The 23,449-nt window shown below is 37.2% G+C and overlaps 1 long non-coding RNA gene across 3 annotated transcripts in view; it reads left to right on the forward strand.

The window, feature by feature from the left end:
* LOC132694006 (uncharacterized) overlaps positions 1-23,449 on the forward strand; it is a 250,128-nt gene that overhangs the window by 12,314 nt on the left and 214,365 nt on the right. Inside the window, exons 3-4 of one of the 3 annotated variants that reach the window (XR_009617111.3) lie at positions 1,707-1,774; positions 17,510-17,823. This is a non-coding gene — a long non-coding RNA (uncharacterized LOC132694006). Of the gene's footprint in view, positions 1-1,706; positions 1,775-17,509; positions 17,824-23,449 lie in introns of those variants that run through there. The other 2 variants (XR_009617112.3, XR_009617110.2) reach the window with 2 other exon arrangements.

Genomic DNA, 23,449 nt, shown 5'->3' on the forward strand with positions numbered 1-23,449 from the left:
TTGTGTGAAGCTGATTATTGCTTATAACTTTTAGGAAATGATAAATACAGAAAAGAAATTCTCAGTTGCATTTAATACAAAGCCAATGGACATCTAAATACTGCTTACCAAGAATGCCACATGATTTTTAGCTATTGTTTCATAGGTGTTTAAAATTCCCTTTCTAACCTCACTTTTAAAATGTTTATGCACAACTGATTGCTTTGTTTTTTTAAGCAAGGTATCAATAAAAATGTGAAATCTAGCTTAAAAAACTATATATTTCAAACTTCAGTTTCAGTGAATACCTGTTTCCTTTTAGATGTAGTAAAAAGTTCTGTGGTTCAATTGCTCAGTGGTGAGTACATTTCTTTCAAAATATGCTCAGCATTTTAGGGATGAGAATATGTTATTTATGTATGTATGTTTAAAAGTTTATGTAATTATTTTGAGAGAGAGGGAAAGAGTGGGCAGAGGGAAAGAGACAGAAGGGGAGAGAAAACCCCAAGCAGGCTCTGCACTGTCAGTGCAGAGCCCAACACAGGGCTCAAACTCATGAACCATGAGGTCATGCACTGAGCCAAAATCAAGAGTCAGATGCTTATCTGAAGAGCCACTCAGGTGCCCCAAGGGGTGAGGATCTGTCTTCTAAAATGCTGCTATAGAATACCACAGAACTGTGGGCACGGCTCAGACCTAACAGAGTTTCCTTCATTTGAAATCAGCCAATGTTCCTTTGCCCAGTTAAATTGGCTTTTTCAGACCTCATAACCTTCAAAGCAGGAAAATCATAATGAATAACTTGTATATAAGAGTAAGATTGATTATGTCATGCCATGCTTTTACTGAAAAAAAATAAAATATATGTGTTGTTTACTATTGAGTTTTATTAGGTCCATACTAACATTTCTGTGATGTTTGTTTTGCATTTCAAACTCATGTAGGTAATCAGAGTTGATGATACTGATATTCAAGGTTTAGCATGTATATCTGGATGTGAAGAATAAATTATTAACTTCTTTATCTCATTGAGAACTGGGTGTAAAAATGCTGTAATTTTCCAGATAAAGGAACCTCAAGATCAGAGACCATTTTTATTTTTAGTTGTCTGTTAGCATCTAGTATAATGACTAACATGGAGTAATGCATACTACACGTTTGTGGAAGGTTTCATTGTTAAACAGGAGGCAAGAGATTGTTGGCGATGATGACTGCGGTCTTAACCTGCTAGCTTTCCATAATCTCACACATTATTGCTTTGCTCAGATAATTATCTTCTGAACCCTAACTATTCCTAGTGTGCTCTAATTTGACTTCAGGGAATGTGTGCTTCATTTCATGGAATGCCCAACTGCTTGATATCCTACAGACGTGGATAGAGACCATATCAACTGTCTTAAAATATGATCAACCTGATACCATTGCCAATTTGTTCAAAATTGATTGAAAAAATTTAATCTGGGTTTTATATAAAGGCAATAAAGTGCATAGCAAGATTTTTCTATTTCAGGGAGAGGAGGAAGAATACCTTATATTTACATAGTACTTTCCCATGCAATTTATTTAACTAATATTTATTCATTAAAAATGAATAAGACAAAGCAACTTTCATGAAATTCTATGTAAAATTGTGTATGCAGGTATAAACTTACTTGACAAAGGTTTTAATATCTTTTGTAAATCAGATTTTCAAATGATTTTCTGACATTCTCTTTTCCCCAATTTAGAATCTTTGATGTTGGAATTTTCTGAATAAGGCAGCAGAAGAAAAGAAACCTTTAGCACAAGGTATAATGTGAGTAGAGCTCTGTGTGCAAGTTTAGGATGTGTTTTTAAAAAAAAAGTCACATCACTTGGAGTGGTTAGAGAATAGGGAATGATGGAAGACTGAGAGGAAGTTTGTCAGATGTGAAAAGCCTTATGGTTTAAAGTAATGAATTTAAGCTATATCCTATGACTAAGAAGAGTAATTACAAACTTCAAAGCAGGAAATAACAGTGGACTTCTTTTTCTTTTTCTTTTTCTTTTTCTTTTTCTTTTTCTTTCTCTTTTTTTCTTTTTCTTTTTTCCTTCCTTCCTTCCTTCCTTCCTTCCTTCCTTCCTTCCTTCCTTCCTCTCTCACTCTCTCTCTCTCTCTCCTCTCTTTCTTTCTTACTAAAAGATGGTGTGGGAGGCCCCTGAGCAGTTCAGTCAATTAAACATCCAATTTTTAATTTCAGCTCAGGTCATTATCTGACAGTTTGTGAGTTCCAGCACTATGTAGGGCTCTGTGCTGACAGCACAGAGCCTACTTGGGATTCTCTCTGTCTCCGTCTCTCTCTGCCCTTCCCTTGCTCTCTCTCTCAAAATCAATCAATCAATCAATCAATCAATCAACAAACTTAAAAAAGAGAGAGGTGGGTGTAGAAGGTGTACTGGTGTAGGAGTAATTAGAGGGAGCAGTAAGGATACTGTAATAATTTTAAAAATGGTGGTCAGGTTGCCTAAGGGAAAATGATCAGTGAGAGTAATGTATCAAACAGGAGGAGTCAAGGACAAGGACAAATTCTTGGTGAGGCAAGAGAGCATATGGAGTTCAAGGAAGAAAGGGAGGACAGTTGGAGAAGTAGAAGAACTATGTTGAAGATGTGTGTGGATCTAAGGGGAAGCATTCTCACTTCTGACACACACAAACCATTCAGTCATGGCTGAGAAATTTACGGAATGTTCCCTTTAGGGGTATCCAATATCCAGAGAGGTCAAATTGTTTAAGGATTTACACTAACTAAAGACCATTACAAGGCCACTGGTGACCTCTCTGAAAGCAAATATAACAGATTTGTGGGCACAGAAGTCATAGTTTAGAATAATGAAGAGTAAATTAGACCTGAGCAAGCTTTCATGATGATGATAAACTGCTCTTAGAAGTTTAGCAAAAAAGAGAATAATTTAATTCAAGAAATATTTATTGATTATCCATTTGCATCAAGTTCTGTCCTAACTACTATGTTCCCCAGTGGGGTTAGAGCCTGGTGGAGAAAACAGGGACTTAATGAGAAAGCTGAGTGTTAAGATCATGTAAGCACAAGAGGACAGGGGCTAATGTAACAAAGGAGCTGACCTACTTTAGATCAAGGAAGACCTCCCTGGCAAGGAGACAACTAAAATCCGGAAGTTTTATGAGTGGGAGATAACTAGCAAATATGCTGTTACAGCATTAAAAAAAGGGGAAAGAATATTACTGGCTGAGAAATATGCAAAAGGATAGAAAACAAGACAGATGATCAAGTTTTTAAATTGCAAGATAAAATCATACCCATACAAGTTTAGGTGTAACTTTCATGGACTAACCACCTCATGTAAAAAATAGAACAATACCAATAATATCGAAGCACTGTGTGTTCTGATTCTTGGGTATCCCTCCCTCTTTCTTCAGTATATACAAGTAGGAACATATATATTACATAGTCAACATATAATTACTATTATGAATTTGCTGTGTACTTGTCTTGCTTTATATTAATATATGTGTATATGTCTAATTCATATGTTGTTCAATGTTAATTTCTCAATTTTATGTAAATGGAATCTTATTACATATATTATTTTATGATTTTCTTTTTTTCATTCAACATGATGTTTTGAGAGCCATCCATACTTATTCTTGTAGCTGAGGTAAATTCATTTTCATTAGTGTATAGTTGTCCACTGTAAAAGATATCAAAATTTCTGTGTCCATCTATTAGGTATTTTTGTTTGTTTTCAGAATTTTGCTTTACCAACAATATAGCTCTAAAATTCTTTTATATCACTTGTTGCCTAAGTGTGAAAATTTTCTGAGGCATTTACCTAGGAGTAGAATTCTGGGTTATTGGATATAAACATGCTTAGCATTACCATGTAATACCAAAATGTTTTTGAGATAGTTTTTGAGGACCTGAAAGAATTTGAGATTATTGGAATAGAGACAGAATGGTTATGAGGAAATAGAATCAAGGGAAAATTTTTCTGTGTGTGTGTGTGTGTGTGTGTGTGTGTGTGTGTGTGGTTTATACGTTTTCAGCAAAAGAAACATATAAGCATATTTATGAGAGCACATGGGAGGACACCAGTCGAAGGAAAGATTCTGATGATAAAAGTGAGAAACTACATGATTAATGGTACAAGGTCCCAAAGGAGGCAGGAAGGAGAATATGAGTTCAAGATCATAAATGAGAGGGAAGAAACTGAAGCTCAGAGACATCAAGAAATAGAGATCTAAAGGCTAGAGTGCAAAAACAGAGAATAAAAAGAATCTTCCAGTTACACTCGTGGTGTTTCTTTCCATTGGTTAAAACTGGTAACAAACAAATAGTGCAATTTTGTATATGCACTATATATGTGTTACAGGTTTTCCCATGGACTAACTCAAGTCAACAGAGAAAAAACAGTGTAAATTAAGTCCGTAAGCACTGTGTAAATATTTGAAAGCTTCTCTCTTGGAGTTATTCCTTGAAGAATATCTCTTGCAATTGTGCTAGTCACTGTTTTCCACAGGCATTAAGACGGGTCAGTTGCCGTTGTAAAGGAACAGAGCTATATTCTTCAAAAGGATGCATATCTGCTTAAATATTCTTTTCCTTATACTATTGCTTTTATTACAACAATAGTCAGGGGAACTGTATTTGACCTTTACGTTGAACATTACCCACACAAGGACCAACTTGGGAAAATTCAAACATTTGAGATGTGTCCATGAACAGCTATTTGAGTCAGGTGGAATGACTGTATCTATTAATCAACTGCTCATGAAGAGGTGTGCATGATGGCTTTTACACATTTTTGCAAAATCCATATGTGTGTATGTGTGTATATATATGTATATAACATTCTGGATGTATATTATCTATAAATGTATATTTCATATATATGTTTATATCAAATATGTATAAAATATTTGTGTTATCTTTCAAAACTATTGTTAATTCTTTTAGATGGTTAGACTTTTAGGGAAAGTTAATTTTTCTGAAGTTGGAACATGTGTTTCAAGATTCTACCTTTTGCCTGAAGAAATGGCTTTACAGGGACCTTTTTAAAATGTGCTGATAGGTAAAAATTAATCAAGGGAAGGATAAATGTTTCCAGACTTTTGCTACTGTTTGTATCTAGGCTAGACAAGCCTATCTTGGGTTATTATTATTCCAGTCTGCCTAATTTTCTTCTCATTTAATGACTCTGTTATATGTGTCTGCTTTGTGTTTTTCAAATACTTAATCATCTACTTGTTTTGTCCCAAAGAAACTTTTTTATTTATAGATGCAGCTTGAATATATATGTGTTGCTTCTTCACTATTTGATACTCCTTGAGGATAATCTCACTAAAAAATACTTCCTGTTCCCTTCCCCTTGAAGTCAATATTCATGCCTTGTTTGTGTTGCTGTTGGAGGTCAAAACAGCAAAAATCCTATATATCTGCTGGTCTTAGCTTTAGTTAGAAGCAGGCAGCTATAAGTTTGAAAAACTCTACATAATTTATATGGTGTGGGCAATATCTTTAGCAGTCTGCATGAAAAAGATTTCGAGTAAAGGCTCGCTGCTCGTCCACTCTAATGTAACACCTTCTATATCTCATATGAGGTCATCAGAATCACACATGCATTTATTCCTTTGGAAAAACTGCCATGTGAGGAACATATTAAAGCTCAACATGATTTTTCCATTGCTGCCAGCTCTAAGGTCACAAACAACTCTAACCTTAGCTGGAAAGATAACACTTTATTTCTTATGGTCTTTTAAGAGGAAGGGTTTCCATTTTCTTTATAACCCAGGTCACCTTAGAAAAGATTTGTGATTACTATTTAAAAGAGAGTGTTTTAGCTTCTGGCTAAAACTCCTGATTTTTATACCAGTTTGGTTTCAGCATCTCTTCTGTCCTTTGTTCCTGGTGGGGTACAAAGGGCCACAATACATCATAAAATGATATTTTCTACCTCCACTCACCCACTCCATAGATGTGCTTGAAAATACAAGTTAGAAGAAAAAAAGTTATACAGAATTCATGTGCCCAGATTTACAGTGGGATTTTGAAAAGATCCTATTGCAAACTAAAAAGTTATAAGCTGGCCTCCCCAAACTGGTTGCTGATAACCTGCTTCATCTGTCTTATGTCTGGGAGCCAAGCTTCACTCAGAGATGAGGAACCTTTCCAACTCTGAAGTCAACATGAGAAGAAACAGTGATGGTGTAGGTAGGAGATGATTTATACACCTCCGACTCCTCTTACGTTTCTCAGACACCCATGGAAATATTTCAGTGACTTTTGTGCCTTATTTATGCCCAGAATAGTTTGACTTTTTTTTTTTTTTTTTTTTTGCTTTCAGTAGATTCGTGACTACATTGACTCTAGGGGCTCATTTAATGAGTTCTTTTTTTAGAGAAATCATATGGGAAATTTTCAAAGTATGTTCTCAGTCATTCTCTCATTTAGGTACATTAGACAATTACACATTAAACAGATTAAATAAAATTACACCATTTTCCTATTGAAAAAACTGAAGCTGAAAGTAATTAAAATAACCTTTTCAAGGTCACATGATTAATAAATTATAGAGTGGAATTCTAGATTCCTGACTCTTAATCCAGTACTTTTTATTATGTACTCTATGTTATGTTGAAATATGAAAAATTTTTCTCAATTCACATTTAGAATCTTACCCTGACATTTCATGTTTAATGTCTTTCCTGGTTAAAATCATGCTTAAACAAATTTGCTTTAGCCAATTCTCAACTGCACAAAAGCCCCTTTATCTGCATTAGTATAAATCAATTAACCTTCTTTACTTTTTGCTGAAAGTTCAAAACGTCAAATGAATTGGCCATTAACTTTGACTGTGTGCCCAGTGTACTAACAACAATAAAAACAAACATCCATCTGATGTGCTGAATGTGCTATTATTATGAATTCAGTTTTCTTATGCATTCCTAACGGAGGGCCATTGGGGGTTGGCCCTGGTATATCGTACAGTGGCAAGGTTTTGTTGATAGAGAAGCTGTTACGAGATATTCCACCGCAAGAAAGACTATGATCATTTCGAATAGTTTTCTCTCCCCAAGTTTTTATTGAAATTCCAACTAGTTAACATACAGTCCATTCGAATGGTTTTTAACTAGTCTTCTTCCAACAGGAAGGGGCAAGAATTCCAGCATTCTGTGCACCAAACAAGTGCATATTCAGAGTGAAATTCTCACAAGTACATAATGGGACGATGCAATTTACACAGAGCTTAGCAAATGACTTATTAAATTTCATTTTTTCTCTATGAGGTATAATAAAAACCATCAACTTATTTCACTGAGCAAGAGGCCATCTGTAGCTGTTTGAAACAACTAAAATTAGACACACTGCAAAGAAGTTAGCTGGAGTTTCAAAGATGGCATACTTGAAGTTTTCCTTCTTCCCTTTTCTCCTTCCCCCTCTCCCTTTCACTTCCTTCCCTCTTTCCCCTTTCCTGTTTCTTTTTTTTATTTTTTATTTTTTAAAATTTACATCCAAGTGAGTTAGCATATAGTGCAGCAATGATTTCAGGAGTAGATTCCTTAGTGCCCCTTACCCATTTAGCCCATCCCCCCTCCCACAACCCCTCCTGTAACCCTCAGTTTGTTCTCCATATTTATGAGTCTCTTCTGTTTTGTCCCCCTCCCTGTTTTTATATTATTTTTGTTTCCCTTCCCTTATGTTCATCTGTTTTGTCTCTTAAAGTCCTCATATGAGTGAAGTCATATGATTTCTGTCTTTCTCTAATTTCACTTAGCCTAATACACTCCAGTTCCATCCACATAGTTGCAAATGGCAAGATTTCATTCTTTTTGATTGGCGAGTAATACTCCATTGTGTGTGTGTGTGTGTGTGTGTGTGTGTGTGTGTGTGTATACCACATCTTCTTTATTCATCCATCCATCGATGGACATTTAGGCTCTTTCCATACTTTGGCTATTGTTGATAGTGCTGCTAAAAACATGGTGGTGCATGTGTCTGTTAAAAACAGCACACCTGTATCCCTTGGATAAATGCCTAGTAGTGCAATTGCTGGGTCATAGGGTAGTTCTATTTTTAGTTTTTTGAGGAACCTCCATACTGTTTTCCAGAGTGGCTGCACCAGCTTGCATTCCCACCAACGATGCAAAAGAGATCCTCTTTCTTCACATCCTCACCAACATCTGTTGTTGCCTGAGTTGTTCATGTTAGCCATTCTGACAGGTGTAAGGTGGTATCTCATTGTGGTTTTGATTTCTATTTCCCTGATGATGAATGATGTTGAGCATTTTCTCATGTGTCAGTTGGCCATCTGGATGTCCTCCTTGGAGAAGTGTCTATTCATGTCTTTTGTCCATTTCTTCACTGGATTATTTGTTTCTTGGGTGTTGAGTTTGATAAGTTCTTTATAGATTTTGGAGACTAACCCTTTATCTGATATGTCATTTGCAAATATCTTCTCACATTCTGTCGGTTGCCTTTTAGTTTTGGTGATTGTTTCCTTCACTGTGCAGAAGCTTTTTATTTTGAGGAGGTCCCAGTAGTTCATTTTTGCTTTTGTTTCCCTTGCCTCTGGAGACGTGTTGAGCAATAAGTTGCTGCAGGCAAGATCAGAGGTTTTTGCCTCCTTTCTCCTCGAGGATTTTGATCGCTTCCTGTCTTACATTGAGGTTTTACATCCATTTTGAGTTTATTTTTATGTATGGTGTAAGAAAGTGGTCCAGGTTCATTCTTCTGCATGTCGCTGTCCAGTTTTCCCAGCACCACTTGCTGAAGAGACTGTCTTTATTCCATTGGATATTCTTTCCTGCTTTGTCAAAGATTAGTTGGCCATATGTTTGTGGGACAATTTCTGGGTTCTCTAATCTGTTCCATTTATCTGAGTGTCTGTTCTTGGACCAGTACCATACTGTCTTGATGATTACAGCTTTGTAGTATAGCTTGAAGTCTGCAATTGTGATGCCTCCTGCTTTGGTTTTCTTTTTCAAGATCGCTTTGGCTATTTGGGGTCTTTTCTGGTTCCATACAAATTTTAGGATTATTTGTTCTAGCTCTGTGAAGAATGCTGGTGTAATTTTGATAGGGATTGCATTGAGTATGTAGATTGCTTTGGGTAGTATCAACTTTTAACAATATTTGTTCTTCCTATCCAGGAGCATGGAATCTTTTTCCTTGTTTTTGGTGCCTTCTTCAATTTCTTTCATAAGCTTTCAATAGTTCTCAGCATTTAGATTTTTCACCTCTTTGGTGAGATTTATTCCTAGGTATTTTATGGTTTTTGGTGCAACTGTAAATGGGATCGATTCCTTGATTTCTCCTTGATTTTATTATTTGGGTCCTTTCCTTTTTCTTTTTGATCAAACTGGCTGGTGGTTTATCAATTTTGTTAATTCTTTCAAAGAACCAACTTCTGATTTCATTTGTCTGTTTTACTGGTTTTTTTTGGTGTCGATAGCATTAATTTCTACTCTAATCTTTATTATTTCCTGTCTTCTGCTGGTTTTGGGTTTTATTTGCTGTTCTTTGTCCAGTTCCTTAAGGCGTAAGGTTAGGTTATGTATCTGAGATCTTTCTTCCTTCTTTAGGAAGGCCTGGGTTACTATATACTTTCCTCTTATGACAACCTTTGGCTGCATCCCAGAGGTTTTAGGTTGTGGTGTTATCATTTTCATTGACTTCCATATACTTTTTAATTTCCTCTTTAACTTGTTGGTTAGCCCATTCATTCTTTAATAGGATATTCTTCAGTGTCCAGGTATTTGTTACCTTTCCAAATTTTTTCTTGTGGTTGATTTCAAATTTCATAGTGTTGTGGTCTGAAAATATGCACGGTATGATATAGATTTTTTGTACTTACTTAGGACTGATTTGTGTCCCAGTATATAGTCTATTCTGGAGAACGTTCCATGTACACTGGAGAAGAATGTATATTCTGCTGCTTTAGGATGAAATGTTCTGAATATATCCGCTAAGTCCATCTGGTCCAGTGTGTCATTCAAAGCCATTGTTTCCTTGTTGATTTTTTGATTACATGATCTGTCCGTTGTTGTGAGTGGGGTGTTGAAGTCTCCTATTATTATGGTATTACCACCAATGAGTTTCTTTATGCTTGTGATTAATTGATTAATATATTTGGGTGCTCCTACATTTGGCGCATAAATGTTTACAATTGTTAGATCTTCTTGGTGGATAGACCCTTTGATTATGATATAATGCCCTTTTGCATCTCTCTCTTTTTTTTTTTTTTTTTTTTTTTGCATCTCTTGATACAGTCTTTATTTTAAAGTCTAGATTGTCTGATATAAGTATGGCTACTCTGGCTTTCTTTTGTTGACCATTAGCATGATAGATGGTTCTCCGTCCCCCTATTTTCAATGAGAATGTATCTTTAGGTCTAAAGTGGGTCTCTTGTAAACAGCATATAGATGGATCTTGTTTTCTTATCCATTCTGCTACCCTATGTCTTTTGATTGGAGCATTGAGTCCACTGATGTTTAGAGTGAGTATGAAAGATATGAATTTATTGCCATTATGATGCTTGTAGAGTTGGAATTTCTGGTGGTGATCTCTGGTGCTTTCTAATCTTTGTTGCTTATTCTACTGCTATTCTAATCTTTGTTATTTATTCATTTATTTATTTATTCTCTCTCTATACATATTTTTTCATCTTTCTCCCCTCAGAGAGTCCCCCTTAAAATTTCTCGCAGGGCTGGTTTAGTGGTCACAAACTCCTTTAATTTTTGTTTGTCTGGGAAACTTTTTATCTCTCCTTCTATTTTGAATGACAGCCTTGCTGGATAAAGAATTCTTGGCTGCATATTTTTCTGATACAGCACACTGAATATATCTGCTACTCCTTTCTGGCCTGCCAAGTTTCTGTGGATAGGTCTGTTTCAAACCTGATCTGTCTTCCCTTGTAGGTTAGGGGCTTTTTTCCCCTTGCTGCTTTCATGATTCTCTCCTTGCCTGAGTATTTTGTGAATTTGACTATGATATGCCTTGTTGATGGTCAGTTTTTGTTGAATCTAATGGGGGTCCTCTGTGCTTCCTGGATTTTGATCTGTGGTTTTCCCCAAGTTAGGAAAGTTTTCCACTATGATTTGCTCGCATAACCCTTCTACCCCTATTTCTCTCTCTTCCTGTTCTGGGACCCCTATGATTCTGATATTGTTCCTTTTTAATGAGTCACTGATTTCTCTAATTCTTAAATCATGCTCTTTTGCCTTCATCTCCCTCTTTTTTTCTGCTTGTTATTCTCTATAAGTTTGACCTCTATATCACTGATTCTCTGTTCTGCCTCATCCATCCTTGCCGCCGCTGCATCCATCGGTGATTGCAGCTCAGTTATAGCATTTTTAATTTTATTCTAGCTATTTTTTACATATTTTTTCTCTGCAGAAAGGGATTCTAATCTATTTTCAACTCCAGCTAGTATTCTTATTATCGTGATTCTAAATTCTGGTTCAGACATCTTGCTTGTATCTGTGTTGGTTAAATCCCTGGCTGTCGTTTCTTCGTGCTCTTTCTTTTGGGGTTAATTCCTTCATTTTGTCATTTTGAAGGGAGAAAAGGAATTAATGAGGTAGAAAAATTGAAACTAAAAAAAATTAAAATTAAAAAATAAAAACATACACACAAAAATTGAATAAATGATGCTAGATCCTAGGTGTGTTTTGGTCTGGGTGTTGAAAGTGGTTTGACCGATTAGAGGAAAAAAAGAGGGGGGGAAGAAAAAAGAAAGAAATCATTTGAGTATTTGACAAATTGAATACACTGAAGTGGACTAAAATGAGATGATGGGAGTAAAATAGAATTTGAAAAAATATACAAAAAATTAAAGAATATAGTAGAAAAAAATTAAAAAATATCTAATAAAATTAAAAATAAATATGAATTTTTTCTGTATTCAAAAAAAAGAAAAATGAAAAAGAGAAAAAAGATTTAAAAAAGAAAAAAGAGGAAATCGTTTGAAAATTTGAAACAGTGAATACACCTTGTAGACTAAATTAAATGATGGCAGTAAAATAGATTTTGAAAAAATTTACATAAAAGCAAAAAATATAGTAAAAAAATTAAATAAAAATATTTTTAATATAAATTGAAAGTAAAAATTAAGTTTTTATTTTTCTGCATTCAAGAAAAAGAAAAGAATGAAAAATAGAAAAAAAAAAAGGAAAGAAAAAAGAGAAAAGAAAAGGAAATTGTTTGAAAATTTGAAAAGGTGAATACACTGAAGTTGACTAAAATAAAATGATGGAAGCAAAATAGAATTTGAAAAAAGTTACACAAAAGTAAAAAACATAGTAATAAAAATTAAAGAAAAATATTTTTAATAAAAGTTGAAAATAAAAATGAATTTTTTCTCTTTCTGTATTCAAGAAAAAGAAAAGAAGTGTAAAAGATAAAATAAAAAGAAAGAAATTTGAATAGATGCACCTGCTAAAAGATTGAAGTAGGACTGGAGTTACTTCGTTTTCCCCTAGAAGTCAGTCTATGTAGCGCTTTATAGTCCATAAACTAAGCTCATGGTGTGACTTGTGTTCTTGAGGAGCAAAGTTGGCCCAGTTGGGTGGGGCTCAGTGTAATGGCTCCGCTCTCCACTAGATGGTGCTGGTAGCCTACTGGGGTGGATTGTTGCGGTGCTTATAAGTGCGTATGCGCATGCGCGGGGGCGGTGAAAAATGGCGCCACTCACCTACCCAGTCTGTTCTCCTGGATCAGTAATCGAGCATCTCTCCTCTGTCTTCAGCTTTTGTCCACGCCCCGCTTTTTCACTGTCTGTGACCAGGCCCCAGGTAGTACCTCTCTCCCGAATTTTGTCTCAGATGAGGCTGTTTTCCCCGGGCCCCTTACTTCTGAAGGACTGCGGCTTTGACCTGTCCTGCCCCTCTGCGGAAGGGTCTCACTGAGCAATGACATAATGAGCAATGGCTGAATGCCGGCTGTACCCAGGAACGCTTGCTGGACCCCGCTGCTGTCGGTGCCCCAAGACTATGGCCAGATGCCAGCCCGCCTCAGAAAACGTTCGCAAGAAAGTGTAGCAGCAGCGTTTCAGGGATTATGGAAAATCACAACACACATCTGGCACCAGGCTTCACTCTTAAGGACCTTGTTCTAGCACCACCGAATGTGGCTGTTTTCTGGGGTCTGCTGGGACCAGGTGGCTTCAACAGTCTCTACCAAATGTCCTTCCAGCAGTGGAACTGCTTTTCCCTGTGTGGCCCAAGAACCTCCCGGCCTCCACTCTGTTCCTGGGGATTCGCCCTTCTCACCAGAGCACCTCCAGGTATCGAGCTGCGGAGTTGCAGACTTTGCGCTCCCCTTGTTTACAGTCTTAATGGAATTTAAACCCTGTCCTTTCTCCTTTCTCCCTTTTTAGTTTAGTCCCTGTGGCTGTTTCCAATTTTCCACTTTCTCTCCAGCTGCTTTTGGGGAGGGGTGCTTTTCCCATATTCTCCCCCCTTCCCCAGTCTCCGTCCTCTCTCTTCCCGCAAAAGTGGCTCCCTACCCTCTGCGGCTTTTTTGCTCCCCAAATTCACCTCTTCGTGCCACGTACCTGCTGAATTCTGTGGTTCAGGTTGTGCAGATTGTTGTGTGAATCCTCCAATCAGCTTTCTAGATTTGTAGGATGGTTTAGTGTTGGTCTGGCTGTATTTCATGGACACGAGACACACAAAAAAACTTCCATGCTGTTTTGCCATCTTGGCTCCTCAGGCTGTTTTTTTTTCTTTCTTGATGAAAGAAATGTTGAATCTCAAATGCAAACTGTCACAGTTTTATAAAGTTCAGAGCATGTTATATAACTGCATATACTTTCTCCATTTTTTTGTTCTCAATTGGTTAACAGTTGACTAACTACCCTAACATACCACATGGTGTGTAACATGGTCCTCCTACCAAGGCCTGATTTCTCACTGTTTACACAGGCAACTCACTGCATGAGTTCTTCAAAATCTGAGCCGGTCTACACCTTATGCAAGGAGGCAAATCTCCAGATCAAATGCTTGAATGTCTTGGGACTCACAAATGCTCTAAAAAGTGTCTCAGTGCTTACCCTTAACTTCTGAACTTCTCTCTTCAAGGATTTGTAATCAGCAGTTCATCAACCAAGGCATGGTTTCTTCTTGCCTGGCTTGTGCCAATAAGTAGCTTCCCATTCGGATTTATACCTTCTGTGTCTCTCTTCTAATAAAGTTTCCAAGGTGATCTTCTTAAAATGTAAGCAATCGAGTAATTTCTTGCTTTAAATCCATCATGGGTTTCCCTTTGCACTTGATGGTAGACACGTTTGGTTGACCTGAGGACCTTATATGAACTGGCCCCTGAATATCTCTCCCACCGAGGTTCGTTCTTTGTTCCTACTTGTCACTATGGTTCTGCCACTTGGCTTTGTTTTATTTTGGAAATTCTGTGCACGTTCCTCCCGCTTCTGAAAAGCTTTTCCCCTGCCTCTTGCTAAGGCTGAATTGTGCTTATCTCTAAGTCAAGGATGGGCAAAGTTCTGTAAAAGCTCAGTAAAAAATATTTAGTCTCCTGAGTTGTACAGTCTCTGTTGCCAACTCAGCCTTGGGAGAGTGAAAGCTCTTAATGAAAGAGCAGGTTTGTGTTCCAATAAAGTTTTATTTGTGGACACTAAAATTTGAATTTTGTATAATTTTCATTTGCAGTACTTCCCTTAAAATTTTTTTTATGGACACTTAGTGCCTCAGTTGGTTAAGCCTCCCACTCTTGATTTCCACTTAGATCATGATCTCACGGTCGGATCTCACAGGTAGAGTCTGCTTAAGATTCTCTCTCTCCCTCCCTCTCCCTCTGCCCTTTCCACACACATGCATGCACACTCTCTCTCTCAAAAAAATTTGTTTTTATTGTTAAAGAAACATTCTTAGCTCAAGGGCACCAAAATAGGTGGTGTGGCTTGCAGGCCCCTTTGTGTAATGTTTAACTTATAAGTCATTTTGTAAAAACTTTCCCTAACTTGTCTAAGTCTATTCCTTAACTTCAGCACTGTCACTTTAATTTATATTACCTTTTTTTTTCTTTTGGTAATTATTTCCTGATATTTTTTTGTTTATTTATTGTCTTTTCATTTAGTTACATGTTTCCTGATTTTTTTTAATTTTTAAATTTTTTTATTATTTATTTATTTAAATATGAAATTTATTGTCAAATTGGTTTCCATGCAACACCCAGTGCTCATCCCAACAGGTGCCCTCCTCAATGCCCATCACCCACTTTCCGCTCCCTCCCATCCCCTATCAACCCTCAGTTTATTCTCAGGTTTTTTTTTTTTTTTTAATGTTTATTTATTTTTGAGAGAGAGAGAGAAAGAGAGAGAGTGCAAGCGGGTGAGGGGCAGAGAGAGAGAGAGACAGAATTGGAAGCAGGTTCCAGGCTCTGAGTTGTCAGCACAGAGCCCAAGGCAGGGCTGAAACATATGAATCATATGTTCCCATATGAATCATATGCCCCTACGTGTTCCCTGATCTTGACTGTTCTGTCAATCTCTATACACTAATTGTATAGTCACAATTAAAATAATGCCTGGTACATGGCAAATGCTCAGTATTTGTTGACTAAATTAATTAATTTTGTTAACTCATTTCAAGTACTTTAAAAACCGAGCTATGTCAAACTATTTTATGTATTTTAAGACACTGAGACTGGAACTTAACACAAACATCCTGTTATCTTTCTCACCATGTCCTGTCTTCAAGATAAATTTGAGAGAATATTTACTCTTATTTGTTCAATCTACAAATAACAGTGTGCATAACAGTGCAAACCCCCCCCCCCAAAAAAAAAAAAAACAACCCACAACACCATGTATACATTCACACTGTGTACCATATTTTGTTTATAAAAAGGTCATAAAAAGAGACAATGCATTAGAATAGTCTTAAGAAGACTTTTATTTGACCTTCTGATTACAGTCATTGTCACAGAAATGGATTCCTGTGGTATCACTTGAAAGTCTCATGACATGTCTTTGAAGGCATGTCTGGATAAAGAACCAGGAGGCAGCAATAATTTTGGTGGTCAGTGTTGCTGTTCATCTGGTACCTTACTCTTCCTGACCCTTTCTCAGTAGCAGAGCCTCTGTGTGACTGTGTGCCCGGGAAAGCTGACCCTATTTTAGCCTCAGAGTGAATATGAGTGAATATTGATTAGTCTTAGCCAATCTTTTTTTTTTTTTAATGTTTATTTTTGACAGAGAGAGAGAGAGAGAGACAGAGCATGAGCAGGGGAGGGACAGAGAGAGAGGGGGGCACAGAATCTGAAGCAGGTTCCAAGCTCTGAGCTGTCAGCACAGAGCCCGACGAGGGGCTCTAACTCACAGACCATGATATCATGACCTGAGCTGAAGTCAGATGCTTAACTGGCTGAGCCACTGGCCAAGCCACTGATGCTTAACTGGCTGAGCACCCCTGTTTTTTTTTTGAGGGGGGGGGAGGGGCAGAGAGAGACAGGGAGACACAGAATCCAAAGCAGGCTCCAGGCTCTGAGCTGTCAGCACAGAGCCCCACACAGGGGCTCGAACTCACGGACCCCAAGATCATGAGCTGAGCCGAAGTCAGACGCTTAACCGACTGAGCCACTCAGGTGCCCCTACTCCTAGCCATTCTTGATAATTTCATCCTCCCTGCTAATGGAATCACCAGGCAGGGGCCAATAGCACCGACAGGGGTTTGTTAGAGGCTTTTGTGAGATATGTTCCTCCCTGTCAAAAAAGAGATGCTGCCTGGGGAGCTAGAAACTCCTTTCCAGTTCTGTGAAATAACGAAACATTCTCTTGACTAGGCTAGTGATTTTCTGACTGTAATGTGCATCTGAATCACTTGGGGATCTTGTTACATCTAGGATTTTAATTGAGCAAATCTGTACGCTCCCAAGTGAGGCTGATGCTGTATTTCCAGGGCCTACACTTTAAGTAGAAAGGCCTTAGGCGTCTGTTTTGACCTTCTGAGAGCTGAGAGCACCTTACACAAACCAAATCTGCGTTAAAGAATGGGAAGCTGATTTCTCTCTGTCTCCATTTATATTAGTTATACTAATAAGTATAGATTATATAACTTTATGTTTTAATCAGGAAAAAAAAAACAATGACTCTGCCTCTCTCTGAAAAAAGTAGTCAAGCCACTAGAGGCTGTCTCCTGTGATAGTTATGTGAAAATAAAAGCTTTTGTTGAAACTTTAGCATTGTGTTTATACTTGATAGTGATATAATTTTTTCATCATAACTTTTCAAAAATGATAAATGTTGGAAACACATCAGGTGGATTTTGAAAGATACATTTACTAATAGATATGTTCATTTGGAAATTCAATCAATTAAAAGGAAAGTTTGCTCAGCTAAACTTTGGGGTAGGCATGCAAACTACCATTTTTTTGTTGTTACACTAAATTTTTTTCAAGTGTTCTTTTGGAGTTATGTCAGCATAGACTGAAATGTATCAGAGCAGAGACAAAAGAAGCAAGATAGTAAAAAAGTGAAGATACATTTAAAAACTAAGAAAAATCCCATTTTCTAATTTTAGGCCTTTAATTTTGGTATGTTAAGGCATGGCTTGTCTGGAACAATGCAAAGATTGTAGAGATGCTGTTTTAAAATGAGCATGAACAATGAACAAAATTGCATCAGTGCCAAGAAATTCACCTGGGAAGATACAAATGACAGCTGAGGATGAAAACTGTTTGCATCTCATGGTAAACACAAGATGACTTTCTCCAATTATTGCTTGTTACTTGCAGGATATAATATTCTTTGTATATATTGCAATTATTACTGTCAGTGCAATATCATTTGTCTAATGACTTAAAAATGTTTTGCATAATGAAAGTGACTGTGGCAAAGAAATCTAATTTCGTCACATTCTTTTCTTTATATTTTCCAAATCAAAATAAAGGTTATGTCAGAAGCAAAAGTTCATTCTTTTCTGAGAATGAGTAACAAGCTAGATTAGCAGCCAACCCACATTCACTGCCAATTGATGGGTCACGAAACAAGTTCAGCAATCCAGGAACACAATGTTAATTTTGGCCAGTCTTTAAGAATGTTTGTCCAAATATTCAGGGTGGAGCTAACTATAGTTTTTTTCTTTATGCTAGCAGGATGCTTAAAATAAACTCATCTGCAAATCTTCCTACGAGCACTTATTCTCTGATGAAATTGTAAGAGAACGTTTTTTGAAATTTCATAAATTTTCCTAGGCATTTAATCAGATACATTTCTACAAAAACCTAGGATTTGGTCTAAAAGAGACAAGGAATTGGGATGGTTGTCTAGACCCCACCTTGTCAGGCAATCATTACTAAGGACAGATTTATGTTTTCTTGATCCTATTGAATCAATGATAGCTCAGTCCTCTCTGAATTGTAGAATGCTTCAAGTCTCTAACTCTATGCTGACTTTGAGTGCTGTAGATTTATAGACAGCGATATCTACTGCTGTACTCAGTGCTGGATAATTCCCATGCTCTTTTGCTTTTGTGTCGTATGGCTTATTTACGTGTTTTATATACACAGTGCGTATTGCATAATTTTAATATTCTATTATAGATATTAAATAACAAATGTATTTTAGAATAAGGATTATAGGCCAACATAGAAATATCACTTAATTCTTTAATAATTATAGTCACATATGCTCACAAAGGAAAAATGTTTAATAAAAAAATAAACAGGGGCGCCTGGGTGGCTTGGTCGGTTAAGCGTCCGACTTCGGCTCAGGTCATGATCTCGCGGCCCGTGAGTTCAAGCCCCGCGTCGGGCTCTGTGCTGACCGCTCAGAGCCTGGAGCCTGTTTCAGATTCTGTGTCTCCCTCTCTCTCTGCCCCTCCCCTGTTCATGCTCTCTGTCTCAAAAATAAATAAACGTTAAAAAAAAAATTAAAAAAAAAAAAATAAACAAAATTAACAAAATGTTTTCTAAATATCCTTAAATAAAAAGTTGAATAAGAAGCTCAAGAAAGAGTCTACATCATCACAAATGTTGTGGATTCATGCTGCCAACATAGTTGATTGGGTGCAACAATGATAAATATGCGAAAACAGATCATTTTCATTTAAAACTTGTTTGGATGCACTGTATAAAACAAATGTGCTGACACTCAGCCAATTGGAGCAGACAAAGTTATACATGCTGGGCCCTATTGTGTAATCTCATGCTGGACTACTCTTGTTTCTTTATTGCAAAAGCTTAAAAAAAGTGGTTGGAAGCAATGAAGTTAGAATACTAGAATCAAAGATGTTATTATTCCATTTAGATACAAAGATTCCATAAATTTTTCAAGTTCCCTATTGCATTTATGACTCTAGGTTTGATTTCTCGAAAGAAAACATTTAACAGTCTGTACTAAATTATTATTTTAATATGGCTAAATGATGAAGGCCTGGCAATTGAACATCACATAGTTGGAAGATACAGAAAAAGCTGATAATGTCTGAATGTGTTTAGCTAAAAGTCTTGTTTTCAGGACCTTCAGATGAAATTTGCTTGCAGTTAGGGTTTTCATTTTCTATAGTAAAAGAGCAGGTGAGCAAATCAATAGATCTTTATTTTAAGTTTAAAAAGATGCCGTAGGCCATTGTTAAACTCTAGTTTACTATGGCTTTGGCAGAAAATTAAAATTATATGATGCTGTTTTCTCTTTTAAAAATCAATAAAAAGCAATTTTATTTGAGCTGTGATTTTCAAAATTATAGCCTACTGGTTTGGATTCATTGTACAACCAATTCAGTGATGAGCAGCATATGACCATTATTAGGATAGCTTTTGCAGAACAAGCTGTTAAAAGAAAAATGAGTTTAGATATCACAGGCAGCCTATGTGTACTTGGCTTTCTATATTTAAAGAGCCACAAGTAAAAATAATAATAATAAAAATCTACACTGAAGCTCATTTTGTGTAATAGCATTTCCTGGGATAAAAGACTGTAAACCTGTATCAAGTGTAGAACTGGCCTCAACAATTACACATGACACACACTTTGGGCCAGGTGCTGTGCCAAACACCTGATAGAGATCTCTCATTTCATCATACAACAGCCCTTGAAAGGTAGGCATTCTTTTTCCCTCTACTTTAAGGATCTGAAAACCGAGGCTTAAAGTGGTTCAATAACTTGCTTAGCGTCAAATTACTAGCTAGTATTATAGTCAGATTTGAATCTAAGCAGTCTGACTCCAGGATGTAACATAGTTGTTCTTAAAATGTTGTCTTGACCCCAGGTTTGAAGTCCCGAGCTAGAGGCTGGTTCGTTCCCTTCTTAATCGGCTGATTAAGTCCACATATCAATGACATTCCTTTTCGGCGCCTCTGTGCACCAGCCCTAATCGCACTAGTGCCCAGTACTGCACAACCAGAACCAGCGTCTTTGGTGGCACAGGTGAAATTATTCAAATTAGCCAATTGCCAGGGAGCCTGGGAAGCCTAACCCCACTCCCCTTGCCTTACATAAGCTGCCTCCCTACAGCTCCAAATGGCCCTTCCCCTGTCCCGAAGTGCAACTCCGCACGACCCACCAACACTTTGGGTCTGTAAATCACAGAGTTCTGCCTTTCTATACCAGTATCATGGTTTGTCCTACCATCAAAAGAATCTTTCGGGTTGCCTGAGTGGCTCAGTTGGTTGGGCCTCTGACTCTTGATTTCGGTTCAGGTCGTGATCTCACGGGTTTTTGGCTCGAGTTCCAAGTCAGACTTCACTGATAGCAGGAGCCTGCTTGGGATTTTCTCTCTCCCTCTCTCTCTGTCCCTCCCCCACTGTTCTCCCTCTTTCTCTCTCTCTCTCTCAAAATAAATAAAAACCAAATCGGTAAATCTTATAAACACAAGAGTCTACTCCCTCAATCTCTACACTTCCTCACATCCAGATGTTGTACAGTGAGGGTATTTAAGTAGTGACTCATTCATTTAGATCTGTAATTATTATGAAAATTCTAGACCAGGACTATAAATAACAAGCCTGCTAATTCTTTTTTTCATATTCACTAAACTAGTCTGGATTCATATTAACTATAATTAGTTATAAGCATTCTACCTAATACTTTTCCCACACATATCAATGAAGGTCATATTTAAGGTAAAATTAATTTAATAGGACAAAAGAGAGGTTACAAAATTTAAGAAGAAGAGTAGGCTTATACTTTCTGGAATGTTTATGAGTAATAAATTGATAAGGAAATCAACCACAACAGGAAAATAATTATAAAATTTAAATAACTCAATACAGTACAAATATAAAATGACTCAAGTAATTATTTCAAATAGGCCCCTTATATTTGGATACTTAGAGATAAAAGCATTAGTGTTGGTTTTCTTTCTTGGGTGTGAGAAAGAAGTGATTGTGGTGAGTAACCTCCTATGAATTACTTTAATAGTCTAATACAGAGTTCAGAAACTATTACCTTTAAACGGTCAGATAGTAAAAGCTTTGGGGCCATATGGTGTTTGTCTCAAATACTCAGTTCTGCCATTAAACCAGTGCACACGTTTGGTCCAATAACGTTATTTACAAAAACAGGCAATGGTTTGGATTTTGCCCATGGGCCACAGTTTGCTAAAAACTGGTCTAATACTCTGAGTTACCATTCTAGCTTCCTTTCTTTTCCATGATTGACACATTACTATAGAAGGGGATCCCAGTTCAGGAAGTATGAGGTCCACATGTTAGGGATGAGGTAAGTCTAGAGTTAACCAGCCAAAGACGTCTCTTCGCAACAGTATAATTATAATTCATTGAGACTTTTAGGACAGTTGGTTTAGATCACATAGAGAAAGAGGGTGTTTTAATATGATACTGGCAGCTCTAGAAGACCACCAATTTTCACAATAAAGTTTTACCTGACCTGCTGCTCTGAACTCTCCATTTGGTCATTTGTAAAAATGAATGTGTACCCGCTAAAGTACGTGTCATTCCTGTGCAATCAACTATCAGCTGGAACTAGAAATGAATGATTATCTTTTGTATGTGTGAATAATAGTAATGGTAATAAAAATAGTAGGCGCTAGTTACAGAGTATTTACTGTGTGAGATTCTGCCTTATTCTTCAAGACTCAGACTCAGTCTGTCCAGAAAACCATCTCTGATGCCATGGATTGGGTTCTACACCCTTCTATTCTTCGCGTCTCATCACACCTTGATTTTCTTGTACTACAGTACCAACTACACTCGAAGGGTCTTACTACTAATTTGCTCCTAAACTGGTAATAAGTGCTGTGGGTCAGGAACCCCCTCTAGAGACTAACAGTGCACCCCTGGAGTCTAGCACAGTGCCGGGCTCCTAATAAACTCCCATGCTGTAAGTGCTTTCAAAGAAATGAATGAGCAGCTAGCTACATGGAGCCCCAGTAGAGCAGGCCTAGCTGTCGGAGGCCTTGAGAAACTGAAAGAAAAGGCTGAATCCTGGGGTAACATCAAGGCTCAGCTGCATGAAAGAAAGGCCCATCACTCTGAATCATTCTAGCACAAATTATAGGCTTTAAAAAATGGTTTGGGAATGTTACATTTTTGAGTTTCCTGCACTGGAAGATATCTTAAATTTCACTTTCTTCTCTGGGCAGCACTCATTCTGAGTGTATGTTGGTTAGTTCACTCAAGTGAAGGGGAAAGCCAGTTTGAAAACAAACCACAAATCAGATTGCTTTTCTACCCTGATTCCTTTTCTGCTTGTGTTTATCACAGCTCCAGAAGTAGGATGCCTTTAGAGATGTGTGTGGATAGGCTACCAGGAATGAAATTTCAATTCCAGTTTGGCACTAAGTGAACCACTCGCCCAAATGTCTTTTACAATGTGCTGACTGGAATGCTTTGACCATAAACCACTGGTAATAGCAAGAAATTAGGCCCTGGTTAGAAACATATTACTGCATTGCCAAATCCTTCTCTGGAATTCAACTACTACATATTTTTAGGTTAAAGAAAACTAGATCTCTGCACTTCAGCCAAATCTGGCTTGGGTTTCAAACTACCTCAGAGGGGAAAAAAAATATTCTTAGCCGATTGTTCATTTGATACGGTTTGCTTCACATGGAGATATATGCACAATGTATTTGGTAATTGAACATCTTTTCAATTAAAAATGTGATACTTACTAATTAGAAGTTATTCTAGTTAGTATTCTAGTTATTCTCTGGGGTTGGGGGAGGGGAGAGAAAGGGAAGTGGACAGGATTTATGATGTTTTAGGGTATTGGAAATGGGGAGGTAGGGGCTTGAGAAGAGAAAAAAAAATATGAGAGAAATAAACAGACAAACAATAACAACAACAGCAACTTTGAAGACTCCAGAGAAACATCTGGCTAAGTGTAGGACCTCACGTTAGGGAACACTCCTGTTAGATTAGTACCAAGGCCTCTAATTCTGTTAGGGCTTGTTTGGTTTTTTCCATAGAACACCGATATCCCTTCCACACCAATACTTTTCATTTCTCCTGATTTGTCCTCCTTCCCTTTATCCTGAAAACATGTTGATGAAAAAAGA

The sequence above is a fragment of the Panthera onca genome, chromosome B4, assembly GCF_046562875.1.
Source record: "Panthera onca isolate mPanOnc1 chromosome B4, mPanOnc1 haplotype 2, whole genome shotgun sequence".
In the NCBI taxonomy this organism is placed as follows: Eukaryota; Metazoa; Chordata; class Mammalia; order Carnivora; family Felidae; genus Panthera; species Panthera onca.